Below are 10815 nucleotides of genomic sequence, written 5' to 3'. Positions count from 1 at the left end.
TGGAATTCTCTTGCTTTTTCAATGATCCAATGGATGTGAGCAATTTGATCTCTGGTTCTTCTGCCTTTTCTAAATCCAGCTTGAACATCTGGAAGTTCACAGTTCAAGTACTGTAGAAGCCTGGCTTGGAGCATTTACTTTAGAGCATTACTTTAGAACATTTACTTTAAAGCATTTAATTTAGAGCATTACTTTGCTAGCATGTGAGATGAGTGCAGTTGTGTGGTAGTTTGAACATTCTTTGGCATTGCCTTTCTTTGAGATTGGAATGAACACTGACCTTTTCCAGTCCTGTGGCCACTGCTGAGTTTTCCAAATTTGCTGGCATACTGAGTGCAGCACTTTCACAGCATCGTCTTTCAGGATTTGAAACAGCTCAACTGGAATTCCATCACCTCCACTAGCTTTGTTCATAGTGATGCTTCCTAAGGCCCACTTGACTTCACATTCCAGGATGTCTGGCTCTAGGTGAGTGATAACATCATCATGGTTATCTGGGTTATACACCTTCTTTGCCTTTATCTTGTTCTCCCTGGTGTGCTCTTAAGAGGTGGGTTACCACCTTGATGACCCTGTGATGGTTAATTTTATGTGTCAACTTGGATGGGCCAATTCTTTAGTCAAACGCTAGTCTGGATGTTTCTGTGAAGGTATTTTGTAGATGCGAATAATATCTGTACTCAGTTGACTTTAATTAAAAGAGACTGCCTTAGATAATGTGGGTGGATGACCGCCAATCAATTGAATGCCCTAAGAGCAAAACCTAAGATTTCCATAGAAGGAATTTTGCCTCAAGACTTAAACAGAAATCCTGCCTCCATTTCCAGCCTGTCAGGCTGCTCTACAAATTCAAACTCAAAGCTACATCGTCAACTCTTACCTGATTTTCCAGCCTACTGGCCTGTGCTATGGATGTTTTGGAATCACTAGTCCCTGCAAAGAGTCGGACACGACTGAGCGACTGAACTGAACTGAACTGAACTGAACTGAACTGAACTGAGTCCCCACAATTGTGTGAACCAGTTCCTTAAAATAAGTCTCTTTGTATATATCCTTTTGGTTCTGCTTCTCTGGAGAACTCTGGCTGATACAGACAGACACTCATGTTTCTTTTTCTCACTAGACCTTTCTCCTATTTCCAATCTAGAATGTCCACTTCCTCCTGAGTGTTCTAAAGGTGCTTAAGACATAATATGTCTGGACACGATCTGTTCTCTTTCTCCTTAAACCTGTTTTTCCTCCTGCATAGACTGTGCTGCCACCAGCCATCCCCAACCCAAGCTGAAAAGTTGGAATTCAGTATGGACTTCTGTTTTCCCTTTTACCCCTCATATATGCTGAGCCACCAAGTCTTTTATCCATCTACTTAACAAGTATATGAATTTGGGATTTCCCTGGTGGTTCAGGGGTTAAGACTCTGCACCACCAATGCAGGGAACTGGGGCTCCATCCTTAATCAGGGGACTAGATCTTACCTGCTACAACTTGGAATTCACATGCCGCAGCTAGAGACCCTGCATGCTGCAACGAGGATCGATGATCCCATGAGCCACAACTAACACCCAGGGCAGCCAAATAAATATTAAATAAATATGTGAATTATTCCACTGTGCCAAAACCAGGCTAGTGCTGGGCATAAAGGAGAGAGTAAGACACATTTCCTGAGGGTATGGAGATTCTGAAACCTTTGTGCATTGTTGTTTTGGTGGTGAGAATACAAACTAGTATTCCACAGCTGCTATGGAAAACAGCACGGCGGTTCCTCAATTAAAAAAAAGAAATTATCAGATGACCCGGAATCGCCACTTTGGGGTATATATCCAAAAGAATTGAGAATAGGGCCTCAAAGGGATATTTGTACACCTATGTTTATAGCAGCATTATTCGCTGTAGCTCAAATGTGTCCATCAACAGGTAAATGGAGAAGCAAAAGGTAGATACACCATACAGTTGGATATCATTCAGCCTTCAAAAGGAAATTCTGACATATGCTTCAGTATGGATGAACCTTGAAGACACCACGCTACGGGAAATAAACCATCCAGAAAAGACAAATGCTGTATGATTCTATTTCCATGAGATACTTAGAGTAGTCAAAATCATAGTGACAGAAAATAGAATGGTGGTTCCAGGGCTGGAGGAAGGAGGGAGAGATTTCTTGATTAATGGCTGAAGAGTTTCAGTCTTACAACATGAAAAGACTTAGAGATGGTTGGTGGGGATGGTTGCGTGATATTATGAAGGCATGTAATGCCTCTGAGCTGTACACTTACAACGATTGATACGGTAACTTTAATGTTACAAGTATTTTACCACAATAAAACATTCTTTAAAAAAAAAGAAATGAGAAATAAATTCATTTAATAGTGAACCATCATTTTAATACCAAAAAACTGTCCTGTCAAATACAATTCTTGACAAAGAAATCTGTCTCTTTAGAAGTTAAAAAACCTATCTGTTTGTTGGACATATTTTGCTTCTCTTTTTCAAGCTTGTTTCCCAGGTAGCTAAAACCTCTCTCATATTTCACTGCCTTGTGAATCAAATGTGTGTGTGTGTGTGTGCTCAGTTGTATCTATCTTTTTGTGATCCCATGGACTGTAGCCCACCAGGCTCCTCTGTCCATGGGATTTCCCAGGCAGGAATACTGGAGTGGGTTGCGCTTCCTACTCCAGGGGATCTTCCTGATCCAGGGATTGAACCTTCACCTCTTGTGTCTCCTGCACATGCAGGTGGATTCTTTACCACTAGCACCACCTATAAAGTAAAGTAAAGCAAAATAAATTAAGGTAAGGTAAGGTAAAAAAGTAAAAGTAAAGTTCTATGCTTAGTCACTCAGTCGTGTCTGACTCTTTGTGACCTTATGGATTGTAGCCCACCATGCTCCTCTGTCCATGGGATTCTCCAGGCAAGAATACTGGAGTGGGTTGCCATGCCCTCCTCCAGGGGATCTTCCCAACCTAGGGATCAAACCCAAGTCTCCCACATTGTAGGCAGGTTCTTTGTTGTCTGAGCCACCGGGGAAGAAGTAAAATAAAGTACTCAGTGACTCTTTGCAACCCCATGACTGTAGCCCACCAGGCTCCTTTGTCCATGGAGTGCTCCAGGCAGGAATACTGGAGTGGGTTGCCATTCCCTTCTCCAGGGGATCTTCCTGAGCCAGGGATCAAACTCAGGTCTCCTGCATTGCAGGCAGATTCTTTACTGTCTCAGCCACCACCTGGGAAGCCCTTAAATCAAATAATAAAATGTTATTAAAAAAAAAAAAAAAGACATTTCCTACCCTCAAGAAGACTGTAGACAAAAAAACAGGAAATCACAACACACTGAGATCAGTGTTGAGACTGAAACAACCAGGGTGTTTGGAGAGCCCTGGGAGTCCTCAGAGGGGCCTTGGATTCGCTCCTCAGCATTCCTCCTGCCTCCCCTTCCCGACTTCTCTATTTGCTCTCGGCCCCTGGTCTCTTGCCAGAACTATAAATGTCTCCTAACCAGTCTTCCATCTCTCTCAATTCTCTTTCCACACTGATTCCACAATAATATTTTTGAAGCACAAATGAAATTCTATCCCTTCCTTATCTAAAATGCCTAATTGCTGTACAAGCTCCCAACCCTGGCTCCCCAGTAGGATGTACCCTCCTCCCCGGTCTCTTCCTACTGTGGCCTCCCCTTCCCCCTCCCACCCTAACACTTTTGGAATTGTGGGTAATGTAGTTCCCTTCATGGACTCTAGGTCTCCAGAAGCCAAGCCTCTGCTCCCATGGATTGCTTTGCCTGGAGTGGTCTCTCTCTTTTAAGAACACTCATCTTTTTTTTTTTTTCCTCTTTCTTTTTTATGTTTTAAATTATCAAAGTATAATAACACATTTATAGGAGACTTGGAAAATACAGAACAAATTTACACATAGGTTAGTTAGTGTTAGCCACTCAGCAGTATCCAACTCTCTGTGACCCCATGGACTGCAGCCCCTGGGCTCCTCTGTCCATGGGATTCGCCAGGCAAGAATACTGGAGTGGGTAGCCATACCCTTTTCCAGAGAATCTTCCTGAAATAGTACTAATACGTATTACAATTATTTTTAAGTAGATAAATTAAGACTTTTAGTTTCAGTTTCAACATTAAACACTCAAAAATTAATAGAATGAATATACAGAAAAGTAGAAGATACAGTAGACCTGAAAAGCACCATGAACCAATTCAACACAAGGTTTATCCAATTTTCATACAACAGTAGGATACAAATCCTATTCAAGTTCCCATAGACTATAAACTAAGAGACACTGGAACATGTCCAGGGACATAAAACAAGTTGCAAAAATGTCATGGTCTAAAGGCATCGAGATGATACAGAGTCAGAGCACCTATGTCTTGAGGCCTATCTCCAGTTCCCCTATGAAGCTTTTCTGAACCCCTGGAGACATCTGATACCTCTCTCAATGTCTCTGTGAACTTTATATGCATTCCTGTCTCAGTTTGTGTCAGTCAGAATGTAACACCGGAGTAACACCGGAGAGACAAACCATCTGGCAACCCTAGTAGCTTAACATAGTTGTATTTCTCACTAACGCTACCTGATTGGGTCAGTGGAGTAGTGGGTGGCTCCGATCGTCTTAGCTGCTCAGCGTCCAGATTAAAAGAGGCTCTGTCAGAAGAGGGCGCTGCAGGGTGTGAGGTAAGTTGAATTGGCAATGAACGCTTCTGCCATGAGGAAGCAACGCATTGTGGTGTTCACGCCTTGTGTTGACAGCACAAGCACGAGCTTGTGTTCACGCCTTGCTGTTGAAAGCAAGCTCTGTGGTTATGCCTAATTTCAAGAGCACTGAGAGCTTCATCTCCTGTGTGCCTGGAAGGCAGAAAATGGCAAGATTGGTGCACAGCCTCAGTGACTACCATGGCTGAGCGCAGTGCTGACTGGTGGACATGTCTCTCTCCCCAGGGACATAGAGGGATCCCAAGCGTGTCCCAGGGTCCCCTGCTCTTGAGCAGTTTGTGCTGCAGCAATGTGGAGAGACCAGTAAATCGATGGATTCTCTGTGCTAATGTTACAGTCCAGGGGTGACTGGGGTGTTGGTAGGAAGCCTATGAAGGAAGAACAAAGGGAAGTAGGAGAGGAGGACGGGAAAGGGACTGTCCTGGTTTGAGTTTCCTGAATTCAGAGCCTGAGACAGAGGTAGAAGCGGTCAGTTTAGGTGATTCCAGAAAGTAGATATGAGGGAGGGGGAGATTGTGAAGGAGGAAAAACCAACTTAGGAGAGTGACAGGATTCGATTCCACTGGAATATTCTGAGGAGAGAAAGAGAATGTCTCCAGAAATTGTCCACCTGAAGGACATGGAGGCTGGAACTTCTGTCCTCCAATTTCCATTCTTCTGCTGATTGCAGGTTGACTCTGGGGCTCAGCTTCCCTGCCTTTGGGCATCGATGCTACAGAGAAGGCCCAGGTTGGGATGACTGAGGACAAGATGAAACTGAGCTGCAAAGAACTGCACATCTCAGCCACTACGGAGAACAGGTGGGTGAGGAGAGGCTAGGCTCCGGAAGTGGCTGTTACAGGAGTCTGATGTTGCTTGAATGAGTGCTTCCTGCCAGTTGCTGTGCTAGGTCCTAATTTAACATGTTTTACTCTTGTGTAGTACAGCAGCCTTATGAGGTAGGGTTTGTGGTAATTTTTAGAAAGACAGGAGCATGTCATCTGGGGAAGGACAAGAGGCGGCTCTGACAGGGTGGGTTTACTTGTTTTTGTTTTTATTTTACTTTTCTATGGTCATTTTTCTAAAGGGCGTTATGAACTCAGAAACGAGATTTTTAAATGCCTACAGAATGGTCCCCAGGGAACAGACTCATGCTAGTAGAACTCACCAAAAACTAGTGTGTGCATGGCTCATTTATTAGTTTCAGTGGTAGATGTAATTCACAAGATGATTCAGTAGGGATGTTCCCTGAGTTACATTTATCAGCCATTCATTAAATATTTTTGGCAATGCCTATTCAGTGTCAGGGTCTTGGTGTCTTGTCTGGTCTTCTAATTTCTTTGTTTAATTATAGTCACTTATTAGTCAAAGGGGGTTTAAAAATAGTTTATATTTAACTTTTTGTTATGGAAATTTTCAAATATACCTAAAGTTGGGAGAATAATATACAGAACACCCATGTACAGATCATTTGGCTTCAACAGTTTTCAACAGCTTGCCAGCCTTGCTTTATCTGGCTTCCCTGTCCCCCTAGCAATTTTTAAAGCAAATGCCAGACATCATATCAATTCATCTGTAAATACTGCTGTTTGCACACCTAACATTAAAAGGATTTTAAAACAATATCACCATACGGATATAATATACAGTATAAGGAATATGGTTAATAGCATTTAATAACTTTGCCTGGGGACAGATGGTTACTAGACTTATTGTGGTGATCATTTCATAATGTATGCAAATATTAATCATTATTTGTATGTGGTACACCTGAAACTAACATAGTATTGTATGTCAACTATATTTCAGCTAAAAAAACCAAACACAATGATATTGTGAGGGGTACTCCTACCATTTTGCTGTTTCTTTTTTTTACATTTATTTTTGCTTTTTTGTTTTCTTTGTAAAGGCCATTTAGAAAATATTTATTTAGGCTGCATCAGATTTTAGTTGCTACATGCAGGCTCTTTTTTTTAGATACCGCACCTGGAATCTAGTTTCCAGGCCAGGGATTGAACCTGGCCCCTTGCATTGGGACTACAGAGTCATAGCCCCTGGACCACCAAGGAAGTCCAAAATTTAAAATTTCTTTTCAATAGGCCTTCTGACTTTGTGTCGCTTATTTCCTGCATTACTGTCTTCCTTTTGTTTAGTTGGTTTTTCAGAGTGACATGTCTAAATTCTCATTTCCTTTTGTATATATTCTATTGATATACCTTATTTTCTTTGTGGTTACCATGGGGATTACTTTTAATATCCTAAAGTTATAATACACTAATTTGAATTTATACCAGCTTACCTTCAATAATATATAAAACCTCCTCTCCTTTTCAACTATGCCCCTACTTCTTTTGATTGTATATGCTACAACTTTATGAATATATCTAATACAACTGAGCTGTACACTTAAAATTAGTTAAGATGGTAAATTTTATGTTATGTGTATTTTACCATAATAAAAAGTTTAAAAATAGATTTGATATTGCTGATATTAAAAATGTGAGAATTGTATTATGATTCAAGAAGTATTGTATTATGTATTATATCTAATACAATATGTATATAATTGTATATGTAATATACATAATATACTACATAATTGTATTATGATTCAATTATGATACAATACATAATTGTGTTATGATAAAAAGAGTCCTTATCTTATATAGGTACATACTGATGCATACAGTTGGCCTGTATCAACTGTATTACGATGGCTTGGATTTGTTTAAAAATAATCCCGGGATTTCCCTGGTGGTTCAATGGGTAAGAATCTGCCTGCCAATGCAGGGGCCCTGGGTTTGATCTCTGGTCTGGGAAGATTCCGCATGCTGCAGAGCAACTAAGCAACAACTACGGAAGCCCAGGTGCACGGAGCACGTGCTCTGCAACAAGAGAAGCCAGCACAGTGAGAAGACAACGCAGGGCAACGAACAGTATTTCCTGCTTGCCACAACTAGAGAAAGCCCATCCAAAGCAGTGAAGACCCCAGGGCAGCCAAACATAAATCACTAAATAAACTACATTTTAAAAATCCTGGAAGGAGTGGGAGGGTATACAGAGACGAACCAGGATTCTCTTATGATTGATGATTGTTGAAGCTGGGTGATAGGCACACGAAGGTTCATTATACTATTTTCTCCACTTTTGCATATGATTGAACTTTTACAAAATAAAGCTTGGAATGTCTAAAGAAAGAGATTGCATCCGGATCTCCTGTTAGTAGCCCAGCAGGTGCTTCTTTTGCTGCATGGTTCCATGTAGGCAGACATTCAAGCTGCTTTTTCCTGTAAAAAGCTTTTATAGGGCTTCTGCTGGAGACAGATTAGAGACACAAAGAAGGTGCCAACTCCCTCAGAGACCTCCTGCCTAGTTCCGGAGCTTTATCCTGGACTCTTTGTGTTTCCCTCCATCAATTTGAATAGGAACCATTCATACTCAATAAAAAGCTCAGAGAATAATAAAGGGGATTTAATGAAGAGTAAGCCACTCCAGTACTCTTGCCTGGAAAATCCCATGGGAGAAGCTTGGTAGGCTGCAGTCCATGGGGTCACTAAGAGTCGGACATGACTGAGCGACTTCACTTTCACTTTTCACTTTTATGCATTGGAGAAGGAAATGGCAACCCACTCCAGTGTTCTTGCCTGGAGAATCCCAGAGATGGGGGAGCCTGGTGGGCTGCCATCTGTGGGGTCGCACAGAGTCAGACACGACTGAAGAGACTTAGCAGCAGCAGCAGCAGCAGCAGCAGCAGCAGATTTCTGGAAATTCCCTGACTGTCCCGTGGTTAGGACTTGGCACTTTCACTGCTGGGGCCTGGGGTTCAATTCCTGGTTGGGGAACTAAGATCCCACGAGCTGCCAGGTGCAGCAAAAAACAACAACAACAACAACTCTTTCCTTTCCCCACACCCCATTTTCCAACCCCCACCAGTTCTCCTCAGAGGCAGCTTTCCTATCCACTTTCTTGTCAACATTTCCAGAGAAATTTCACACACATAAAATGCAAATACGGTTGCATTCTCTGCATTTTTGCAGAAATGGTGGCATCCCAGACACACAGTTTTGAATGTCTACTGAGTTAAAACGTATGTGTTATATTACATATAATATCTTGAGACATCCCACTTTGCAGGTACAGACAAACCTCAAGCTTTCAGAGGCAGCAGAGTTTCCATTTTCCAAACCACTGACTACTGTGTGTCAGTCTAGGGACATGGGTCAATCTCAAACTTTTCCTCTTGGTCACAGTGAATGCTGCAGTGGATACTTTGTACCTTACCCTTCCACACCTGTAGGGGAAAGGATCCTCTCATTTTGTCAGTCCTAATTTAATTTTCAGAGGTATCCTTAAGAGCAGGGTGTGATAGGTGATGAAATATGGTGAGTAAGGTTATGAAACAGCTAATAATTTTTTCAAGCTGAACCTGAGATTCCAGGCTGTCTTCAGGCAAAGACTGACTTCCTTCCCCCATCCTGGGACAGGGGCCAACAGTGGGGGCATGAGGAGCTCTGCTGGGGTATGACCTTTCATTTGTGTCTGGCAGGAAAGCAAGGCATGAATGCCTGTCCTTTTACACTGGAAAGTTCTCTCCCTGTCCCTTGGCAGCACTAGGGGTGGCAGCAAGAGGCTGACCATTTTTGAACCCCTGGGCTGCCCTTTTGGTGGGAGGGACCTGGTATCCAGGGCATAGATGGATCACCCTCCCTGCACCCCTGGGAAATAGAGGAAAACATTAGAGAGGCATTTTGAAGGAAAGGGCAGAGGAACTGGGCTTCCCTGGTGGCTCAGATGGTAAAGAGTCTACCTACAATGCAGAAAGACCCGAGTTTGATCCCTGGGTTGGGAAGATCCTCTGGTAGAGGGAACGGTTATCCACTCCAGTACTTTGGCCTGGAGATCCCATGGACAGCAGAGTCTGGCAGGCTACAGTTCATGGGGTGGCGAAGAGTCACACTACCGAGCGACTAACACTGGCAGAGGAACTACAGTTAGTTCTCGCCTCCCACCAAAGCTCAGTCCAGACAGGGGACCGGAGGTGGAGGTGATGAGAGAGGAGCCAGGGGGGTTGCAGGCAGAGGCCATCCCACTCCTGCCTTGCATTTTCCTAGATGATCCCTGAGTACAGGGGCCACGATCATCACCTTCTCACCTGGGCTATGCAGGGCAGCCTCCCCAAAGGCGGCAAGAAGTAAAAGTAGGGAGAGTGACATGCACACTGCCCCCCTCAAGACTGGGAGGCCCCAGAAGGGTGGGAGGACGGGGTGAGGTAGGGGCTGTAATGTGGGAGACAGGCACACTGCAGAGCCCAGGCCAGGCTGTTCCCAGAGGCTGATGTGGCCCTTTAGAGAGCTCAGGGAGAGGCTGTTTGTTTCCTGGGAGGTCTGTGTTCCACCCTTGCCTAATTCTCAGGAATTGCTTGTGCAATGGATGGGTGAGGAGAGAAGATTCAGTGTCCCGACCTAGAGTCTGAACTGGCAGGGTAACCTCTGGGTGCAGGGGTCTGGGGGATCCTGGGGAGAGGGGAGAGGCCAGGGACTGGGCATTACCCTTCTCTGAGGCTCTAAGGATAATTTATGTAAAAGGGTTCTCAAGGTCACAGTTGGGCAACTGGTTCAAAGTAAGTAGGTTGGTGCATGCTAGGTCAGGGGTGGATGTGTATCTGGTGCTCTAACACTAGTGTGTGCTAGAGGAAGAGGGTGGGGTCTGACCCAAAGTAAATATTTTTATTAAACAAGAAATGGAAAAGGACTTCCCTGGTGGTTCAGTAGTTAAGAATCTGTCGGCCAATGCAGGGAACAAGGGTTTAATTCCTGGTCCGGGAAGATTGCACAAGCCCTGGGGCAACTAAGCCTTGCACCGGAACTACCGAGCCTGGGAACCCAACAAAGAATAGCCCAACTCGCTGCAACTAGAGAAAGCAGGCAGAAATTAAGACCAACTGCAGAAAAATAATAAATAAATGTATACATAAAAACAAAGCAATGGAAGGAATAGAAACCAAAAACAATTTTGTTGCCAGTCTAAAGGAACCTGGAGGGACTTCCCTGGTGGTCCAGTGGCTAAGACTCATGTTCCCAATGCAGGGGACCTGGGTTCAATCCCTGGTCAGGGAACTGGGTCC

Source organism: Capricornis sumatraensis, chromosome 22, assembly GCF_032405125.1.
Source record: "Capricornis sumatraensis isolate serow.1 chromosome 22, serow.2, whole genome shotgun sequence".
Classification (NCBI taxonomy): Eukaryota; Metazoa; Chordata; class Mammalia; order Artiodactyla; family Bovidae; genus Capricornis; species Capricornis sumatraensis.
The sequence above is the reverse complement of the archived record's forward strand: the minus strand, read 5'-3'. Positions refer to the sequence as shown.